This window comes from Leptonychotes weddellii, chromosome 5, assembly GCF_054177405.1.
Source record: "Leptonychotes weddellii isolate Sample4059 chromosome 5, ASM5417740v2, whole genome shotgun sequence".
Taxonomy (NCBI): Eukaryota; Metazoa; Chordata; class Mammalia; order Carnivora; family Phocidae; genus Leptonychotes; species Leptonychotes weddellii.
In genome coordinates this window covers 73552821-73575390 of record NC_138373.1, presented here as the reverse complement: position 1 = coordinate 73575390, position 22570 = coordinate 73552821, and the positions used below count along the sequence as shown (strand labels likewise).

Here is a 22570-nt window from a genome sequence, read left to right as displayed (position 1 = left end):
AAAAAAAAAAAAAACATTAAACATTCCTATCACAGTCTACTTCCAGATTTTAAAATAATATTAGATTGTAATTTCTCAAGGCTCTTTTCCCATATGCTTGTGACTTAATCCCACTTGCAGAGAATACTCTAAAACTAACCTGTCATACGCTCTCTACAAATCCACATCACTAAAATACACCCCCAGTTGTCAGTAAGCAACATACAAAATTCCTTCTTTTACTTTATGTTTAGTTTTCTCTCACTCTTCAAATGTTGTTCCTGGGTACAGAAGTTTTTCCTCCACCCTCTTTCACTCAATTTAGGACTCTATGCCTGCTTCCCAGAGAAAGAGGACAAAAGCTACTTCTCAAACTGTGGAACAACCGGCTCTGTTCTCTCCCCCGCCCCAACCTGTTCCAGTGTTCATGATGTTCTTTCAGCTCATAGGGAAGGGAGAAGTTGAGAGATCCCTCTAGTGACTTACCCCAGTAGCAAATCCCAGGTAAGTACAAACTCTCCCAAAGCAGAACTGGGAGAGATTTTTTTTTTAAAGCCATGTTTCATCCTGTGCCCCAAAACACTAATGCCTGAAGCTTGGTTGGCATTCATTGGTCTGAGGTTAAAAAAAAAAAAAAAAAGTTCTCTTTAGTGTGTTTCTTCATATGATTAAGAAGGGGTAGAGGATTTATAAAACATTGCTAGTAATTTCCCTCTGGAGAGGAAAAGGGGACAGGATGAGAGGGGAAAGAAAAAAAGGGAAATTTGTTGTTGTCACTCTCCCTCCACACTCAGATGCTATTGTATTCAACAGGGAATCTAAGAAAATGAAAAAAAAATTTTGAAGATACCTACCAGAAACTAAGGTAGAGGAATGTTAGCTGGGAGCCCCAGTCTAAAGGGCAGATATATACAATTCCTTACCCCCTGCAGGGGGAAAGGCAGGAACCAAAAAAAGGATCTTCACTGAGTGGAGGATTCTATGTGACTGAATTTGCTGTTCCCCTTCTTGACCTCTCTGTTCTCAGAATCACAGAGTACCCCCTCCCTGACAAGCGGACTCCAGCGGTGGGGGGGTAAGAGAAAACAAGAGAGAAAAAAAGGAGACAGAGAAAGATAAAAACATCAACAGCCATCTTGCCAAACAACTGAATCTATTACAGGAAAGAAGGAAATTAACTGCACTAACCAAGATAGAAAGTAAGAAACAAAAGATTACCTCTAAACAAAATAGGCCTCCTCCCCTTTGACACACTAACCAAACATCACACAGTAAACATTAGAAAAGAAATTTAACTATGACTGTTAATTTCTAAAATTAGAGGTTGTCATTCTAAAAGTTAGAAAATACTCAGTTCGGATCCGTCACTGGAATTTCAGAGGGTTTTATTCCAAATGCGTATCTTAAAGTATTCTGACAATGAATTTTTTAAGAAACAGAAAAAAAGACCTTTAAACTGCCCAATGCTGTGAAAGAAATGATATCTACATGGCATTTAAATTCTAATGGTTACAGTTAATAATTATGAACTTCATTAAATATAATAAACATCAAGCCCACAGAAAAGGAGTATCTTCCATATTAGGCTGCCCATGTACCTTCCATACAGATTTAGAATTTAATCCAACTCCCCAAAGATGTGAGAACGATTTATGTAATTAATGGGAAAATAACAGCACGCTGAAAGAATTTACATCGAAGTTACATTCAACACGGTTAGCGTAATAACCTCACTCACTGAATACAATTAACACCCCAACTCTATTCATACCCACAAATGGGATAAAATACTGGGATTACAAATCTGCAATCACAGATAAGGATACATTAGTAAGGCAAATCTGAAGTTACTATCCCCTAACTATTTGGGGGTTTTTAAAGGGAAGGGGTGGGGAGGCAGGATTTGCATCATGGTCAAATGCTGACAAAAAAAATTTTTAAGCAATTATTTGTCACCCCATTCTTATCCAGAGGGCTGTCAAAAGAGAAAGAGGAATGACTGTCAGACTATCTAAAATCTTACGCGTCAGGAGGAAAACAGGGAATTTAAACCATACTCAAGTGCAGGACGAACACATCCTCCTCCCTCAGTCACACCACAGGAATGTCGTCTGATGGAAGCAGGGGCAGGAGAGATTACCACACTCTCGAGGACAGGTTGGCACAACGCGTGTTTTACTCCAACAAGCATTCCCAGGGTTACCACACCCCCTCACAAACAGGGGGAAGCACACTTCACGCCCGAGGTCGCTGCCTCTCCAACAGTTCTCCCGTCGTACGCACACGGCTTCATCAGCCCCCTCCCAGCACAACGACCCGCCCGGGCTCCCCACCGCCTCTCGCTGAGGAGTGGACCCCCCACCCCCACCCCGGCCTTCACAATCTCCGGTGCGCCCGGTCCCGCTCCCTGCCCCGGCCGAGCCCCGGCTCGTCGCCGAGTCCCTTCGGCCACAGTCGCCCACTGGGGGGGAGGGGCGCGGGGGCGGGCGCGCCTCCGCCTCACGCCCCTACACCGGGCTCGGAGAGAAGTGATCGCACCGCTCACCTGGCTCGGGCGGCTCCTCCCTCGCTTTCGGCCAGCGGAACCGGACTGGGGCCTCCGAGGGAACCGCGGGCTGCCGGGCGGGCTGGAAGTCCGAGAAGGAGGGGGAAGGGGGGAGGGATGCCGGGAGCCGCCTCCTTTCTCCTCCACCACCGCGGCTCCCGCAGCCAGGCCGGGCGCCCTCGCACACTCGCCCACTTTCTCACAGCCTCGCGGTCTGTCTGGATCTCCCTCACCCCCACTCCCACACACACTCGCCCCCACCCCCACACACACTCACACCCGGCCGCTCCTCGCTCCCTCACTCCCTCACTCCCTCACTCGTCTGTAGTGCGCGCGCGCGCGACCCCGCTCACACACAGCGCGCGCGACGCCGGCGGAGACCGCCCCGCGCTCCCCCAGACCGAGGCGCCGCGCGCCGCCCGCCCGCGTGCAGAGGACCCTCGCGCGCGCCGGCCCCGCCCTCCAGGCGCGGCGACGCGGCGGGCAGCGGGGGTGGCTACCGGGGCGAGGGGACGGGCCAGCCCGCGGAGCTCGGCCTAGCGGACCCAACACCTGCGTCGGGACCCGCCCTCCGGACTCCGCGTCCCCACTCGCAGCCATCGCCCGCCTCTCGGGTGGTGAAGGGGCGATGGAGAGCGCGCGCTAGGAGGGAAATGGGAGCGCGAGAGCGCTTCGAGGACGCGCTTTCCCCACCCGCCCCCAAACCGTCCTCACTAAGGAAGGGAAACGGGTGGGGGGGCGAGGTTTGGTCCCAACTTGAAACCGCGAGATTGATTCCTTCCGTTGTACACCCTCCCCGCCTTCACATTCCCTCATCGGGCCCCATTCATACACAATGTGAACCCTGACGCCAGCCCACCAAGCCTCTTGGGGACAGTGTGCTGTCTGCCTGTCCACGCCTCTGTGTCTCCTGCCCTGCCCAGCCCAGCCCACCCCACCTCCCGCGCAGCCTTTCCGGCGACCTCGCCTACAGTCCTCTCAAGCCGTGGTCCGCCTCCCAGCCCCAGAGGCAAAGATTGGGAACAAAGATCAATACCTATAAGGTCCTTATCCCTGTACGGAATAAAGACGTTGCCTCTGTACACTGTGAGGCAAATTTTTAAACTACAGTACATCATATATTCTCAGGGCTTTAAGCAGGTTTTTAAAGATAAAGACAGGGTAGTGTGGTGCAGCCAGCCTCGCTACTTGGAAACCAGTATAAACCTCCCGCAAATCAGTTCCTTAACTTCCTCCGAGCTTTTGTTATGAAAAGCTAAGAGTATGTTCCAAGGTTGCTGTGAGAATGAAATATATTTAGGAGCATTTTGAAAATCCTCAAGCTGTCTATAAAAATAAAATTATAGTCCAAAGGAAGCTAAGAATATGAGTATGTTCAGCTACGATACTACTGTTAATTTTTCTAGATCATGAAGAATGAAAACAAAGGCAACAGATGACCGTGCTACTTTACATGACAAATTCATTTCTAAATAACCTTAGTCATTTATTACCACCAGAGATCCCAGATATGAGCTACCATAATGTCCTAACCAGTTTGCCTTCTTGCAAGTCACATTCCATTCTGAATGGCCTCAGCCAACAAATTCTTTTCAGCACTCAGTTCCCAATCTTTTTGGTCTGCCCTTTTTTTTTCCCCTGATTTCACTCAGTACTTAGTCCTTTAAGAGATATAGCATAACCCAGGGTGGTAACTTCTGGACTGGATCAGACTTAACTTATGTGATCTTCTAAAGTACCCTGACTTCTCTGTATCTTAATCTACTTGATTACACAAGCTGTCTATAAAAATATTTTATAGAAACTATAAAAGTAGTTACTTCACTGAATTGGTATAAACAGTAAATGAGCTAATAAGTGTATAAGACTTAAGGCCTGGCGCAAACTGAGTGTTACTGTGTTTACTGCTGTTACGTTTGCCCACTTAGAGTAACCTAGGATAGTGAACAGTTTTCACAAAGAACACATTTAGAGGAACAAATGTGCTATATGACACACTACCTTCAGAAGAAAGGGGGGAAAGTTTACAGAGCTAAAATGTTGCTATTTATTTCCACCCGGATATTCAGTCTCCTGAAACAAAGTATATTCAACCTAAAGACAAAAGAGAAGCATTTCATCACAGAGATATTAACACAGTGAGAATCTGGCAAAAGATAAAGGGAGAAATTGACACAGGGAAAAGCATGACTGGGCAAGCAGATTATCAATAATACCTAGCCTATCCTTCAGTCCCACTGTTAAGAAACCCAATTCAGGGTAACGATGCATCACCCAGAAAAAGAAGGGTGAAACTGTGGATAGGGAGTATTAGACTATTAATTCACTGGCCACCTGCCTTTAAAAAAAATGCTATCTATTCACGTACTGTCATTATGCGCCAGACACACCCAAAAATTCATAATGTATACAAAATTGCTTTCCACTTAAAGTAGTCAGAAAGATACAAAAAACAGAACTATGTTGCTGTGGGTTTTTTGATGTTATCTATTTTAGAGAGTGTATGTACAGGCATGTGGGTGGGGGGAGGGGCAGAGGGAACAGGAGAGAGAGAATCCTCAAGCCGACTCCCGGCTGAGATCATGACCCCAGCCAAAATTAAGAGTCTGACACCTAATCTACTGAGCCACCCAGGTGCCCCTTAAAGAACTATGTTCTTAAAAAAAAAAACAAGTAGGAGCGCCTGGGTGGCTCAGTTCAGCATCTGACTTCATTTGGCTCAGGTCATGATCTTGAGGTCAAGAATCTGACTTCATCAGGTTCCTGCTCACCATGGAGTCGGCTTGAGATTCTCTCCCCCTCTCCCTCTGCCCCTCCCCCACTTATGTGTACGTGCTCTCTCTTTCTAAAATAAGATAACATCTTAAAAAAAAAAAAACAAAGCCAAGGATATGGCTCATTTTAAACCAACTATTATATACTATTTACATCAATGATGATCAAATTCCTACTTTATATTTTTGTATGAAGTAATGAGGGAGAAGCAATTATTTTTGGCATTTCCATAATGGAAAGCAAGGTCCAGAAGGCTTGGTTTCCTAGACTCAGTCATAATCTTCGTACTTTCGTGGCTGATATGTTTAGACAGGTATGGACTCACAACTCCTTTGGGTAGCAATGTATGCTCCAAAGTATTCTGGGGCACCTGGCTAGCTCAGTGGGTAGAGCATGAAACTCTTGATCTTGGGGTTCTGAGTTCAAGCCCCATGTTGGGGGTAGAGTTTCCTTTTAAAACAAAAGAAGTATTTTAAATAGCTTGTCTTGGTTGAATTGTGCACCACTCATTTTTAACCATTAAATTAATATTCTTCAGCCAGCTGAATCCCTTGAGAAGACATAACTAGCCTAGCACCTTTGGAGTCAGATAAATTTGACTTGAAATCCCAGCTTTATTAGTGGCATGTGATTGTTGCTTAAGTTCTATAAGCCTCAGTTATCAACAAAATAAAGATGAGGTAACTCAAACATAATGTACTACATAGTAAGTGCCCAAAAAATATTAGCTATTGGAGCAGCTCGCTGGCTCAGTAGCTACAACGTATGACTCGACTTGGGGTTGTGAGTTTGAGCCCCACACTGGGTGCAGAGATTTAAAAATAAAATCTTAGGGGCACCTGGGTGGCTCAGTTGGTTAAGCCTCTGCATTCTGCTCAGGTCATGATCTCAAGGTCCTGGGATCAAGCCCCACGTAGTCCAGCCCCACGTCGTCGTCCAGCCCCACGTCAGGCTCCTTACTCAGCTGGGAGTCTGCTTCTTCCTCTCCCTCTGCCCCTCCCCCATCGGTGCTCTCTCTCAAATAGATAGTCTTTTTTTTAAGATTTTATTTATTTAAAAGACAGAGAGAGATACTGAGAGAGCAAGCGTGGGGAGGAGAGGGAGAAACAGGCTATATATATATATTGGGGGCACCTGGGTGAGCGGTCAGTTGAGTCCTGAGTTCAAGCCCTGTGTTGGGCTCCATGCTGGGCCCGGAGCCTACTTAAAAAAACTGATTAGGGGCACCTAGGTGGCTTAGTCGGTTAAACGCCTACCTTTGGCTCATGTCCTGATCCCAGAGTCCTCATGCTACCTCTTGCTCTCTCTCTCTCGAATAAATAAAATCTTTAAAAAAAAAAAAAATGAATATAGGGTGTTATACGAAAACAATGGATCGTGGATCCCCACATCAAAAACTAATGATGTATTCTATGGTGACTAACATAATAAAATTAAAAAAAAAAGAATATATATCTAGATAGATATGTAAATATATAGATATAAATATAGGCTATTATATAAGACCAATAACAAAAGTCAAATAGCAAAGAGAAGTTATACAATGTTTAAATATGTGTAATAGTACAAATAGTTACATATTTACTGCACGCCGGAAGCATGAGTAATGTAAGACTGAATTGAAAGGCATCTTTTACCTGAGCCAAAACATTTCTATATCTGTGCTCTCCTTCCTAGACACATCAGAATCAATGGAAAGCTTTTTGAAATTGATTTAATCAGAATTTCTGGGATTTTGATCCAGGCACCAATATTTTTTAATGCTCTCCAGGGAATTTTAATATGCAGCCAAGCTGAACCAAGGTTTGGACAACACACATGTCAAATTAGCTATATATATTACTATATTGAAATGTGCACATTATCTAGATACATTTCATTTAATCAACCAGATTAGCTGATTCAGAATATGATGGCTAGATTTGCAGCAAAAAGCACTTTTATTTATTTATTTATTTTTAAAGATTTTATCAGGGGCACCTGGGTGGCTCAGTCGGTTAAGTGGCTGCCTTCGGCTCAGGTATGATTTCAGGGTCCTAGGATCAAGTCCCGCATCAGGCTCCCTGCTCATCAGGGGATCTGGTTCTCCCTCTCCCTCTGCCCCTCATGCCCCTCTCCCTGACTCTCTCTCTCTCTCTCTCTCTCTCTCGTGCGTCCATGCACGCTCTGTCTCAAATAAATAAAACCTTTAAAAATAAATAGATAAAATAAAGACTATTTATTTGAGAGAGAGAGCGCAAGTAGGGGGAGGAGCAGGAGGAGAGGCAGACTCCCCGCTGAGCTGGAAGCCCTCCTCAGGGCTTGATCCCAGGACCCTGAGATCATGACCTCAACAGAAGGTAGATGCTTAACTGACTAAGCCACCCAGGTGCCCCAAGAAACACTTTTAAAAGTTTTTGGTAGACAGTTCTTGGTAGACAGTTCTTGAGATGCTAGATGGAAGGCACAGAAAATGCAGTGAGTTGATGGAAAATAAAATCTCCCCTAACAAAGTTGTCTGGGTCCAACCCACTCCATGTCTCTCTTTTTTTTTTTTTCCCACTCCATGTCTCTTATCTGACTTGTGTTGCATTGGTGAATCTGTACATCAGGCAGAAAAACATAATTCATATATTGTTATCTAGTATGCACATCAAACAAAAATCTTTAAGTACCCCATAGACACCATCTGGTGCAAATTTTTTCCTCCCGGGTTTAGACAAGAAAACAAGCTGGGATTTGATCAAAATTAAAGTCCTCAAGGTAGTAAAGAGGAGAATTGAATGAATCCAGGATTGTTATCAGGACATAAAATAGTCTTCTTGATGGCATATCTAATGTGATTACTGTAAAATTCTTGTTGGTGGAGAAAAGGTAGTAGGTGTCGCATCAGAACCTACACTCAAAAATAAGGAATGGTGGCAGCAGCTGCAGTAGATCTAGCTTTCCCCACTGCTTCCTCTCCCTGAACCAGCCGGCTAGAACCAGCCCGACAACAACAGTCTTCACAGTTAGAATAGCTAAATACTGATCTAGCCTTTCCCCACCCACATCCCTCCTCCTTTTCCGCCACTCCATTTCTGCACATTAAACTGAGCGTTTCTCTAACTATGCTAAGAAAATGTCGATGCCAGACACAAAGGAGGATGGGGGGAAGGGAGGCAGTGAAGATTGTACATTTGCTGAATCAGAAGTAAAGGGTGTAAAGAAAAATAAGACTTAAAAAGAGGAATTAATGGAGGTTTCGCTGTCCTTTAATTGTACTGGTTGTTAGGAATATTTCCTTTTTCTCACTACATAGGAATAACCTGGAATGCTTGTTTAAAATGCAGATTCCAGGGTGCCTGGGTGGCTCAGTCGTTAAGCGTCTGCCTTCAGCTCAGGTCATGATCCCAGGGTCCTGGGATCAAGCCCCGCATTTGGCTCCCTGCTCAGCGGGAAGCCTGCTTCTCCCTCTCCCACTCCCCCTGCTTGTATTCCCTGTCTCGCTGTGTCTCTGTCAAATAAATAAATAAAATCTTAATAAATAAATAAAATGCAGCTGTGTATCTGCATTTTGAGCCAAACTCAAAGCTTACAGAACCAGCCATGACTCTGCATTTTTTAAATTTGCATCCCAAGTAATTCTTAGACACATGAAAGTTTGAGAATAATGTCTTTAAGAGAAAAATAACCATTTGTAAAATGTTCTTTATTTAAAGCCTTCAACATTTATAAACTCATCTAGCCTCAGGCAACTTGGTATGATTAAGCAAATATTGTGAGTCCCCTCTGAAAGAGAAAACTGAGGCACGGAGATTAAATCCTTGGTAGTAATTTCCTAGTCTCCTGTTCCCTCTTCCCTGGAGTATTTTAAAAAGTGTATCAATCTGGGAGCACCTGGCTGGCTCATTCAGTAGAGCATGCGACTCTTGATCTCAGGATTGAGTTTAAGCCACATGTTGGGAGTAGACATTACTTAAAAAATTTTTTAAATTCAGCGTGTGGGGGGATGTGGTAACTGGGTGATGGGCATTAAGGAGGGCACTTGATGTAATGAGCACTGGTGTTATATGCAACTATGAATCACTAAATTCTACCTCTGAAACTAACAAAGTATATGTTAACTACATTGAATTTAAATAAATTTTTTAATTAAAAAAAATTTTTTTAAGTGTATCAATCTGGGAAGAATAACAGAAACATGAATGAATTAGTAGACCCTTCAACCACAGAAATGCAGCTGTTTTTTTTTAATATTTTATTTGGGGCACCTGGGTGGCTCATTCAGTTAAACATCTGCCTTCAGCTCAGGTCATCATCCCAGAGTCCTGGGATTAAGCCCCAGGTCCGGCTCTCTGCTCGGCAGGGAATCCACTTCTTCCTCTTCCCCTCCCCTGCTTGTGCACGCTCTCTCAAATAAATAACATAAAGATTTGATTTATTAATTTTAGAGAGGGAGTATGAGCAGAGAGAGGGGCAGAGGAAGAGAGTCTCAAGGCAACTCAGTGCTGAGCACAGAGCCCGATGTGGGTCTCGATCTCACAACCCTGAGATCAGGACCTGAGCCAAAATCAAGAGTCAGAGGCCTAACCAACGGAGCCATGCAGGTGCCCTAGAAATGCTGTTATTTAAACCACACAAGGGCTGTATGGACCTGTCACAATTTATCTCACTATCAGTGCCCCAAATTATTAACAAACATTTACATATTGAATAAAAATTCTAGAAGCATTCTAATGACCTAGCACCACCATGACTGTCCTGGTCTGCTTTGCTTCTTTTGCACATTGAAAAAGTTAGACTATGAAGCCCTGTTGATGAGTATAAATTCATGTAGTTCTCCTCAGTGCAAAGAAACAGAGCAATTTAGGGGGTGGAGGGATGGGGTAACTGGGTGATGGACATTAAGGAGGACAAGTGATGTAATGAGCACTGGGTATTATGTAAGACAGATGAATCCCTGACCTCTACCTCTGAAACCAATAATACAGTATGTTAATTGAATTTAAATAAAAAGAAACAGCAATTTACATCTATTCTGTCCAAATTCTTGTCTGCCCTATTCATTTAGAGGGGGAGGGGCAGAGAGAGAGGGACAGAGAGAATCCCAAGCAGACACTCCGCCCGCCCTCTGCTGAGCATGGAGCCCCTATGCAGGGTTTGATACCACAACCCTAAGATCAGAACCTGAGCAGAACAGACGCCTAACCAACTGAGTCACCCAGACGCCCCTTTTATTTTGTTTTTAAATCATTTTTGTTTTCTTGGCTTTCAAACCCTATACTGATCGTTGAATTAGTTTATTTATTTATTTATTTGACAGAGAGAAAGAGAGCGAGAGCGCGTGCACAAACATAGGGAGAAGAGGGAGAAGCAGACTCCCCACTGAGCAGGGAGCCCGATGCGGAACTCGATCCCAGAACCCTGAGATCATGACCAGAGCCGAAGGCAGCCGCTTAACCAACTGAGCCACCCAGGCGCCCTGAGTTCGTTTTTTGTTTTTTGTTTTTTTTTAACTCTTCCTTGCTTTTATTTAGCCTTTCTTTCATCAACTCCACCTGAATTGCCAAACTCCTTGATTTTTCTTCTCTCTCTCAGTGCTTTGCAACTGGAGTTTTATCCTAACAGCACAATATAAAGTCAGAAGGGACAATAAAGAGACAGAAAAAGGAAAAAAGAAATCCATGTTGGGTGACACAGTGGAAATACTAGACAAATCTCTAATATACAGGTTCCAATCCTTCTTGCTTGTTTCCCAGAAATTTTCTGGACAACCAGAATAGACAACCTAGACTAAGAAAGAGGATCTATTAATAGTGGCTTGCCTAGTAAAGAAATGATGAATGAAAACACAGGCATGAGAAAATTATCAGAAAAATACTTGAAACATGTATAATTATCTGTCCTCAGGCTCATAAACCTAAAATGTCTTAGATTATGGAACATTCTCAGAGATTTTAGGTAGATCATTTTAATCCTTGTAATAACCCTACTTGATTTCAGTATCTTCTTTTACAAATGAGCAAACTAAGGCAGACAGGCTGAGTAACTTTTCCAAACTTACACAGCTAGCAAGTGGCATGACCATAACTAGAGTTCAAGCATCAAACTACATACTCTTAACCATTTCTTCTAATCCCTCCAAAGGCTATAAAATTGGTTTTCTCTGCAGTTTTCCCCCCACTTCTTAGTACAGTAGCCCCCCTTATCCGTGGTTTTGCGTTCTGTGGTTTCAGTTACCCACAGTCAACCCAGGTCAGGAAGCAGATGATCCTCGTCAATAGCAGCTTAATGCAATGTCACAATGTCATTCACCTCACTTCATCTCATCACACAGGCATTGTGTGTCCTCTCGCATCATCACAAGAAGGGGGAGTACGGCACGAGATATTGGAGAGACCACATTCATATAACTTTTATTACAGTAAATTATAACTGTTCTTTTATTATTAGTTTTATCAGTAATCTCATACTATGCATAATTTATATGTTAAATTTATCATAGGTGTGTATGTATAGGAAAAAACTAAGACTCTACTATGTGTGGTTTCAGGCATCCACTGGGGGTCTTAGAACATATCCCCGGTGGATAAGGGGGGACAATTGTATATAAAGTTTTATTCAGGTATCAATGCCTGTGGTTTCGGCTGATGTCTCCAATATCATATAGAGAATATTTGCAAATACATATTAGAATTTGTCACAAAGGATCTAAAGTCCATCAGCCAAACATACCTATAAAGACTGAACAAAAATTACTAATACCTGTATTGTCTAACTACAGAGATTCCATTTTGATTAACAAAGTACTAATCCATTTAAGTCATAAATGAATTTGCTGAAGTCATGAGAGCTTTTTAGCATTATGCTTTTTCTCAACGCTCCAAGACTAAAAAACCACTGCCTTATGGGAGACCAGGAAATGTTTTGAGGTTTAAAAGGGACCAACTGACACACTGGGGCAAAAAGTAGTTACCAGAAATTCAGAGGTTCACAAAGAAACCAGGGTTTGGTGCCTAACAGAGGGCAAAAGTAGGTCAGTGTCCCTGGCAGTCACAGCTGGGAGAAAGGGATGTCATCTGAGAAATGTGGTGGGGAGAAGGGGAGGTAGAATTTAAAGTAGAGAGACTCTATGAAGGGGAGAAGCGGGAGGCGGGAGGCAAGGAATTTGGAGCCGAGCTGAAATCAGCCTTTCTGCTGATGGCAGAAACAGCTGAAGCACTACTCCTCCTCCCCCTCCCAGCCTGCCTTCACCCAGGCCTCATCCCTACCTCCGATCACCATCAGACCCCCTCTGCTGGAGACAAAGACAGCCGAGAAAGGAATGAGGAGAAAGACAAGCCTGAAAAGTAATTAGTTTGATAAAGGAGAGACAGGTGAGGAAAGAAGGGAAAGAATTTTAATCAAATCCAGGGAACCATGATCGAGAGGAGGAAATAACAAAGGAGAGAGGCAGATTTAAAAAAATAGTAAGAAGGAAAGGAGGAAAAGATGGCTGAATGAAACAAAAGACCTATTAATGAATGGGGCAAAAGTAGCATTGGAAATGTAATTATAATAAAATGTAACCTCTTAGGCTTAAAAAACGACTTGAGTAAAGAGCTGAGAAAGACACTGTAATGGTTACGATTTGAAATAAAAAATATGTAGTTAGTGTTTTGGCAATAAAGGAAAACTGGGATGCTCCCAAATGAAACTTCCCTCCCCAGCCTGCATCCAAGTTCAAAGTTATGATGCCCCTGTGTTTATCTGTCTAGATCTACTAGTTCTTATGCCTAAGTTAAATATTTCATTCCAGGTGTAAGTAGTCCCTGTTAAATTTTGTTAATAATTGTGGTAATAATAACAATAACTACCACCTCACATTATTATTTTAATCACCACAAAGGTAATTCTCTAATCCTGTTCAATTAATCTCTGATCAAAACTGAATGTCCTTCCATTACGTCCATTTGCTTTCCTATTTAACAGCAACAACAAAATGAACCCTCTTTTTTCTCTTTAGAGACCATTAATGCTCCTGTTTGGATAACTGTTAAGTTTTAAAATATCCTCCGGCGTAACCGAAACATACCCGGAACATTCACGTTTACATAGACCTGTCTAAAAGGAAAAAGAGGAAAACTAGGAACGATCTCACCAAGGTGCAGGAAGAACTAGGGAAATATAATGCCTGTTATCAGGAAGAATGTTACTTTTCTCTCCCTCCTCTTCTCAAATTTCTTTCTATGGAGAGAATGTCTATTGTTTAATCTTCTGTTTTCTCATTCCCTCTTTCTTCAAATCTCTTTTTTTTTCTCTTGTTGCAACAGCTCTCATTATTTCCAGCTCATGTTGCCCCCACATTTCCTTTGGACTTTGTTGTGTCTTGGCTTAGTCAGCCAGACTTCCACTAAACTTTCAGAGCTGGAATCAGAACAGTGCATTTGGCAAAAAGTCAGTCACACATACCACACAACCACAAACAAGCACTCTGACTGCAAAATCCTTTCAACAATACATTCCCGTTTCCTGCACTCAGCAGTTCACACAGACCCATGATCTGAAATCAGCAACACATGCATTCACATGCATTCTGCATGCACATGGCCTCTGCAGTCAGCTCACAAAGACACAGTATCTGCAGAAACGTCTTTTGCAGGCAGCATACTCCGCCAGTACATTCTCCTCCCCTTTCATAAGCTCTTCCTGACTGGCTCTCCCCACCCCCGCCTGGCAGTGGCTCCCCTCCTTTTCCTGCAGTTCTCAAAGTCGTAACTGCAGTGCCATCCATCACCCTCTCAACAGATCCTCAGGCCAAGGAACTGTTTCTTGAAGCTCGCTTTTCTCCTGACGGAGAACTTGCTCCACCGAAGGGGCTGTCGGAACAGAATCTCCTTCTGGAACACAACCCTGTAGGCTGGATCCTAGTGACCTCACTTGTTTCTGTGGAGCCTCATTTTGACATGGAAGGCTCGGGGAGAAGGCAGGGAGGAAAGAAAAAGAGAAGGAAAACAGAAAAGAGGGAAGGAAGTGGAAAAGAGAAAGCCCTGGTAGAAATTTCAAGAAAGACAACTGGAACAAAAGCCAAGAAACGGACTTAAGAAGGAAAGAGGGAAGAGCAGAGGAGGAGAGAGAAAATGGAGCGGGTGTTAAAGTAAAAGGAGAAACAAAAAACTGAGATAGAATTATGACAGAGTAGTTGTAACAGTTTCTCAAGCTTTTTGTTACCCAGTAAGTTACTGAGGTAACCCTAGAAGTAGAAGAGATTAGAAAGTTAAAAAGAGAATCAGTGAGGGGCGCCTGGGTGGCTCAGTCAGTTAAGCATCTGACTCTCGATTTCGGCTCAGGTCACGATCTCAGGGTCCTCAGATCGAACCCTATGTCAGACTCTGCGTTGGGCACAGAGCCTGTTTAAGATTCTCACGCTCTCCCCTTGCCCCTCCCCTGCTCTCCCTCTCTTTAAAAAAGAAAAAAAGAATCAGTGATAAAGAAAATCTATAGATGAGATTATATATTTTTAAATTTCCTACAAAGACAGAATAGACATCCATCACATATATCTGACAAAAGGAAAATTCAAACAACCAATTTGAAAGTATTTAGCGATGGTTGGAGAGAAGGTACATTTAAATTTCAGTTAAAACAGGTATTTGTCACAAATATTGCAGTATTTGAGATACAGAAAAAATTTATCTGCTGTTTATCTGAAATTCAAATTTATTTGACCATCCTGTATCTTATCTACCAATCATATCCTCAGGGGATTCTGACACATGCTCAAGTCTGAGAAATACTGGGACAAAGTAAGAAAGCAGGCATTTAGTAAGACCACAGGAAGTGGTTGCAAAGTGTAGATTTGAACCCCAACACAAACATACCAAATTGAGATCGCCAAAAAAGGAGCTTAAGAATTTGACATGCATTGGATAATTTTGATACACTAAAGTTGGATAACCCCCGATTTTCTCAATTCTTCCCTGGAGCCCTTCCTAAATCTACATGAAATGTGTTAAAGTAACTAAACAAGGGGACCATTAAACTGAGGCTCTATGTAAGAAACCAAAATCAGCCTATAATTATCTCAAGATTACAAAATTTAAAGCTAAGGACAGCCAAGCACAAACAGCCAAATCAACTAAGTGATTAAGCTATTAATCTCCTCGCTTTTGCCTTTTCTCTGTAAGTCTCTCCTGGGGGACCAGGGTGGCTCAGTTGGTTAAGCATCTGACTTTGGCTGTGGTCATAGTCTCAGGGTCCTGGGATCGAGTACCGTGTTGGGCTCCTGGTTCAGCGGCGAGTGTGCTTCTCCCTCTCCCTCTGCTCTTCCCCCAGCTTGTGCTTGTGCTCTCTCTCTCTCAAATAAATAAAATCTTTAAAAAATAAAAATTATAAAAAGTAAAAAAAAATATAAAAGTGTCTCAGAGTTCCTGTGGGTAGAGCACTCCCAGCCACATCCAGTTTGGTACTGCCCAATTCAATTCAATTTTTGTTCATATAAACTCTTAAAAATTTTAATATGCTTCAGTTTATCTTTTTAATAGTTTTGGTGTTAACAGAGGGAACCAGGGGAGACCCCTGATAACCCCCATGGGCACTGAGCAACCCAGTGAGCCAGATAAATACCCAGTGAGCCCAATGAGTTCACTGCTTTTTCCCTGTGTTGGAGGTTATAGGTTAGTACCTCTCTAATCCTAGCTCTGCAGCTTTTGCGTTATGAGCTTTATTTGAGCATTTCTTTTCCCAGACTGGGTTCAGGAATAAGCCAGAATTGAAGTGGGTCCAACTCAAGTGTTGGCGGAGGTCATCAAGAGAACATGACCCCCCAGCTGACTGCAAGGTGTACCTGGACGACTGGAGGGCCCCTCTCCCTCACCCTGTCTTTGGTATGCGCATTTTGCTTGCCTTCCCTATTCCCAGAAGCTGCCCGAAGGACCCAGCCTTCAGATAGAAATGTGGTGTTGAGACTATCTGAACAACAGATGTGACTAAACCCAGGTAGGGCCTCTAATATAAACTTCTACGATTTGGCAGTTACGTGCACAGATCTACTCATCCTGAGGCCACCCAAGACAACCCTTGTAAGTTCTTTTGCTTCTGAAACCTGCAATTTACCAATCTGGGAAGGTCTGCCTTTCAGTCTCTCCTTGCCCACTAAATACAGGACCAATTTGCAAGCCAACAATTGCTGAGCCACCCAGGAGACCAAAGAAATGGGACTTGGGAAAGAGGTGTCTAAGGGGGAGATCCCACATTGGCATTGACTTCTAAGTCAATGGGAGAGGTGGCTTCTATGTTAGATGTTTGTAGATCACCAAATGAGAATGAGGACACCCTGAAAACGTTGGCTGCTTTGATGTGCTTATCTGATGAACTGCACAGTGTACTGCAGAAAGATGGGGACACATGACTGCTGTAATGGGCTGGCTCTTCCTGGGGGCAGTTTAGCTGGCCATCAATGTCCAACGAGACACTGAATCTTGAGTTAGAAAGTTGGAAGAAGAGCTAAGGCAAGAGAAGGGCATGAAGGTTTCCACTATTCTGCTAGCTTTGGGGCTGGCTGACAAGGTGGGAAAGCAGAATAATCTGGAAACCTTAGCGTGTCATTTTCAAAAGCTAGGAGGGCACAGAGTAATAAGGTCTGACTTGCTCCTGACAAAGCCTGATTGGGATACTAAGTGGTGGAATTCCCTAGAAAAAGGATGGGCATGAATATGGTGTTGTGATGATTGAAGGGGAAAGGGATGAAATGCCCCATGCTGTCCACCCCAAAAACAAAAGCAATTTTTAAGTAGCAATTACCCCAAAATGCCTAGGGCAAAAACTTAACATTCTTTTGCTGTTGCCTTGAAATTGTAAATCTTATCATGTCTTTGAAATGTAAACACCTAGGAGTTATCCAAAACATTGCACACAGAGACTGAAGATAAAAAACGAGCGGAAAGAGAATTTTTCAAAATACAGTGCTTTTAAGTTCTCTTGCCCCAAATCTACTCTGTAGCCTCCAAAAGATCACAAATATCAATAAAAAGTTTTAGCCATGGGAGTGAAATAAAAGCTATCTGTATTGATGTATGTTCTGTATATGATTTTCTTTTTAACCTCCAGGGTATTGCCAAAATTGATTTATAAAACAGGCAAGTTTTTTTTTTTTTTTAACAAAACTACTATAAGTAAGGGTGGAAGGAAATGACTGTGCATGAAAAGAAGGTAAGGAAAGTAGAATGTGATAGAGTTTTGTGGGGGGAGGGTAAGGAAAGATGTGAAGGACATGGGGGGGGTTGGTTCTGTTTTGGTAAAGGGGGAAAGTAATTTTGTCCTAAAATAAAATTACTGTTCCAAGATGAAAAACGTAAGATGGGATAAACCTGAACAGATACAGAAAATTGCAGAAAGTCTGTGGGAAAAGAACATTAAGAAAGGACTTTTACCTGTGGTCAAGCCAAGATCAGAATGGATTTATTTAAGTTAAAAAAGAAAAGGACAGTTTTTTTGTTTTTTGTTTTTAAAGATTGTATTTATTTGACAGAGATAGCAAGAGCAGGGACACAAGCAGGGGGAGTGGGAGAGGGAGAAACAGGCTCCCCTAGGAGCAGGGAGCCCGATGCGGGGCTCGATCCCAGGACCCTCGGATCATGACTTGTGTCGAAGGCAGACGCTTAACGACTGAGCCACCCAGGCGCCCCGAAAAGGATAGCTTTGTTTTTTTTTTTTAAAGATTTTATTTATTTATCTGAGAGAGAGAATGGGAGACAGAGAGCATGAGAGGGAGAAGCAGACTCCCCACCGAGCAGGGAACCCGATGCGGGACTGGATCCCGGGACTCCAGGATCATGACCTGAGCCGAAGGCAGTTGCTTAACCAACTGAGCCACCCAGGCGCCCCTGAAAAGGATAGTTTTAATATCAAAAGTACACTGTCGCAAAATTAGAATTGTTTCCTTTCTGTTAAAAATACATTTTCTGGGCGCCTGGGTGGCTCAGTTGGTTAAGCAACTGCCTTCGGCTCAGGTCATGATCTTGGAGTCCCAGGATCGGTCCCGCATCGGGCTCCCTGCTCGGCGGGGAGTCTGCTTCTCCCTCTGACCCTCCCCCCTCACATGTGCTCTCTCTCTCTCAAATAAATAAATAAAATCTTTAAAAAAAAAAAATACATTTTCTTAGATTTTTGATCTGCTCCTAATAAACTGTGAACAAAGGTTTTTCTTTATTTTAATAAATTTTGTCTTTAGCAGGTCTTTGATTACTTAAAAAAATATTGTCTTCTCTCCTAGAAAAACTAGGGTTTTTACAACCATGTAATTTTTATTTTATTTTTATGTTTTACAGTCATCTCTTACACACAACATGGGGTTTGATCTCCAATCCCAAAATCATGCTCTACTAAGTGAACCAGCCAGGCACTCCTGTCCTAAACTTTAATACATTTGAACGACAACCTGTAAGGCCTGTTGACTCATATGCCAGACTGGGGACCCCTGTCAAGGCACCCAATACTGTAAAGGTATGGAAGGTGCAAGAAACAGCCATTGTCCCAACTCTCACCATGGATCAATGTGAGAGAACACCAAGTCTCATCATGCCTGAGAAAGGAATTATCTACTGGAATTTGCAATGGGACATCCACTGGGATGAGTGAGTTACTTTGCATCCCTAGATAAAGGGGAACTACTCAATCTCTACAGGGAATCCCATTGTCCTGCTACAAACCAGATCTGTAGAAACCTATAGCTAATATCATAATTAATAGTGAGATACTATTTCCCACTATAATCATAACAAGGAAAGGATATCTCAACTCGTTACTGCTTTTCAACATGCTGGAAGTCTAACTATTGCAATAAAATAAGAATAGCAAAGATGACGTGTATGCATTGAGAAAGAAGAAATAAAATTGTCTTTATTTGCAGATGACTTGATCATCTATGTAGAAAATGTTAAAGAATTGAACAAAAAAACCCTCCTGGACCTAATAAGGAATCATAGCAAGGTTGCAGAATACAAATTATAAAAAATTCATTTTTCCATATATCAGCAATGAACAACTGGAATTTGAAATTTAAAAAATACCATTTATAGGGTGCCTGGATGGCCCAGTAGGTTGGGAATCCAACTTGGGGTTTCGCTCAGGTGATGAACTCAGGGTGGTGAGATGGAGCCCTGAGTTGGGCTCTGCACTCAGTGTGGAGTCTGCTCGAGATTCTCTCTCCCCCTCTGCCCCTCACCCTGCTCACAAGCTCTCAAATAAACAAATCTAAAAAAATTTAATTATAGCCTGAAAGGAAAAGCTCCTGTTTCTTCTCTATTCACAACACTTCTGACAAATGTGTAGGGTTATTTAACTCAATTCTGAAACTCCAGCTGGGCATCCTACAGTTCAATTTGACACTGTCTACCTGGAGTTAAGGTCCGGTCCCACAAGTCAGGGGATCAATCCCACGGACGACTCCTATCTATCAACTGACATCCTGCCTCCTGTACTTCTAACGACTATAAATCAGGAGTCCGTCCTTGAGTTCAATAATTTGCTAGAATGGCTCACAGAACTCAAGAAAGTGCTTTCCTTATTACCGCCCACTTATTAATAAAGACTACAACTCAGAAGCAGCTAAATGGTAAGAGTGCGTAAGGCAAGGTATGAGGAACGAGTGCAGAGTGATGAGGGAGCAGAAGGCTACCTAAAGACAAAGTACAAAGTGACACCCCCCACACTCCTGGGTGGGGTATGTGAGACATTTTTCCAGGAATCTCCCAGATCTTCCCCTCTTGCTAGAGGGGAAACATCCTTAATTTGACAATGGCAAGGCCTCCAGTATCTTGTAGGTATCTTGTAGGTGGGTCGTCTTTAGCATATGAAAGTTCTTTTGAAACCTCCCTTTTCCTTACTTCCCCCAACTCCACTCAAGATCCCGGTGCAGCAACCCTTTCTGCCCACGGGTCCTTTCCCCATGCTTCAATAAACCACCATTCTGCACCAAAGACGTCTCAAGAATTCTTTCTTGGTGGGACGCCTGGGTGCCTCAGTCAGTTAAGTGTCTGCCTTTGGCTCAGGTCATGATCCCAGGGTCCCGGGATCGAGTCCCGTATAGGGTTCCCTACTCAGTGGGGAGCCTGCCGCTCCCCCTGTTTGTGCTCTCTCTCTCTGACAAATAAGTAAAAAAATCTAAAAAAAAAAAAAAAAGAATTCTTTCTTGGTCGTCCGCTCCAGACCTCACCCCACTGAACCTCACCTATATTCCAAAACCACATCAAGAGCTTCCATGTCATCCCAGGCTACACTGCCTTCTCAGCACTTGAATGTGTTCAACACAGCAGCTCTCCAAATCCAGTTGGTTAGAGTTTTTTAAGGAGGTTTCATTACATGGGGGTAGTGATTAAATCACTGCCCATTAGCAGTTACTGCTTCCCTGGAGGCAGGACTCAAAGTTCCAGCCCTCTGATCACATGGCTTGTTCCCCAGCAACCAGCACCCATCTTGAGGCCATCTATCCTGGATTCCCCAACCACCAAGTCATCTCATTAGCATACAAAAAGACATGAATCAATTGGAAGGGTTTTAGGAACTGTGAGGAGGTAAGACCAGATATATATTACTTATGATGTCACAACACCCAACAAAATGAAATACTTACATATGTAAATCTGAGAAAACTTACTATAAAGCTACAGGAATCAAGACAGTGTAGCATTGGCAAAAGAATAGACAAATACATCAAAGGAACAGAATTGAGAGCTCAGAAATAGACCCACATATAGTCAGCTGATCTTTGGCAAAGGATCAAAGGCAATACAATGGATCAAAGACAATCTTCAACAAATCATGCTGAACTACTGGACCTCCACATGCCAAAAAAAAAAAAAAAAATTCTAGGAATCTAGATACAGAACTCACAGCCTTCTCATGACCTCAGGGTCATGAGTTCAAGTACCCATGTTGGGCATAAAGCTTATTTAAAAAAATAGGCAGAGCGTTTTTAGGGCAGTGAACCAGTATATTCTAATGGTGGATACATGTCATGATACACTTGTCATAACCCACAAAACTTAAAACAGCCAAAGTGAACCCTAAGGTAAACTCTGGGCTTTGGGTGATAACGATGGGTCTATGTAGAGTCAGTGATACGGTTTTAGAATATAGGTGAGGTTCGGTGGGGTGAGGTCCGGAGCTGATGACCAAGAAAGGATTCTTGAGACATCTTTATTACAAAATGGTGGTTTTTATTAAAGCTTGGGGAAAGGACCCCTGGGCAGAAGAAGTTACTGCACCAGGGCTGTAAGGAGGGGGGGTACCGATTATATACTTGGGAGTTGGGGGAGGTAAGGAAAAAGGTGGTTCCAAAAGAACTTTTATATGCTAAAGAGGACCTACAAGACAACGCTAAAGTGGACAAGTTAAGATTGTTTTCTCCTCTAGCAAGGTATTTACATTAAAATAGCTGAGAGATTCCTGGAAGAATGTCACACATAATCCCACCCAGGACTGTGTGTGTGTATGTGTGTTGGGGGGGTTTGCAGGGTGTCAGCTTATACTTTGTCTTCAGCTAGCCCTGTACACCCTTCATTAGTTGTAACAAATGCACCGCTCCGATAGTGGATGAGGATGTGAGTGTGGGGAGCAAAGGGTATATAGGAATTTTCTATACTTTTCACTTAATTTTTGTTGTGAACATAATAATGCTCAAGTCTGTTAGAGAAAGAAAGAAAAGCAGTGGGCTTAAGATGAATCATGCTTCTCCAGGCATTTGAGAATTACTTGGGGAGAATTAGCTGGGTTCATGGTGATCTTGCTCTTCAAACATGTCAGTCATTTAAGAGATTCTACCTTATCTGCACCCAATAACTAACCATTCCGCCATCCCTTTTTTTTAAGTAAGCTCTAGGCCCTACGGGACTTGAACCCACTACCCTAGAGATTAGGAGTCACACGCTCTACTGACTGAGCTGGCCAAGCACCCTCACTGCTCTACCATCTGAAGCAGTCATTGCTACTGATAAAAATGGGTCAAATCACTTGTTTCTTCCCATGTGAAGGAATAAAGTTCAGGACCACTTCTCTTTCCCACTAAATTGATTCATTGAATGCAGGAACTGTGACTGATTCATCTTTTTTTTTTTTAAGTAATTTCTACACCCAACGTGGGGCTCCAACTCATGACCCCAAGATCAAGAGTCACACACTCTACTGACTGAGCCAGCCAGGTGTCCCTGATTCATCTTTTTGTAATTACCAGTACTTAGTGAAGTGGCTGGCATTGAGAAACCAATCAGAATATAAATGAAGTACACGTCTGAGTCATTAGAAATCTTCCATCTCGGGGGGGGGGGGGGGGGG

General features: G+C 43.0%; 1 protein-coding gene across 8 annotated transcripts in view; it reads right to left on the bottom strand.

Moving 5' to 3' along the window:
* The window catches only part of RIMKLB (ribosomal modification protein rimK like family member B), a 159207-nt gene that overhangs the window by 70743 nt on the left and 65894 nt on the right, over window positions 1-22570 (bottom strand). For 4 of the 8 annotated variants that reach the window (XM_081821171.1, XM_081821173.1, XM_031041092.2 and 1 more), the window contains exon 1: window positions 2525-2853. The exons of 2 other annotated variants lie outside the window; for them this stretch is intronic. The gene's annotated coding sequence lies outside the window, so the exon portion shown is untranslated. Of the gene's footprint in view, window positions 1-2036; window positions 2246-2524; window positions 2854-22570 lie in introns of those variants that run through there. 2 more of the 8 variants (XM_081821180.1, XM_081821179.1) reach the window with 2 other exon arrangements.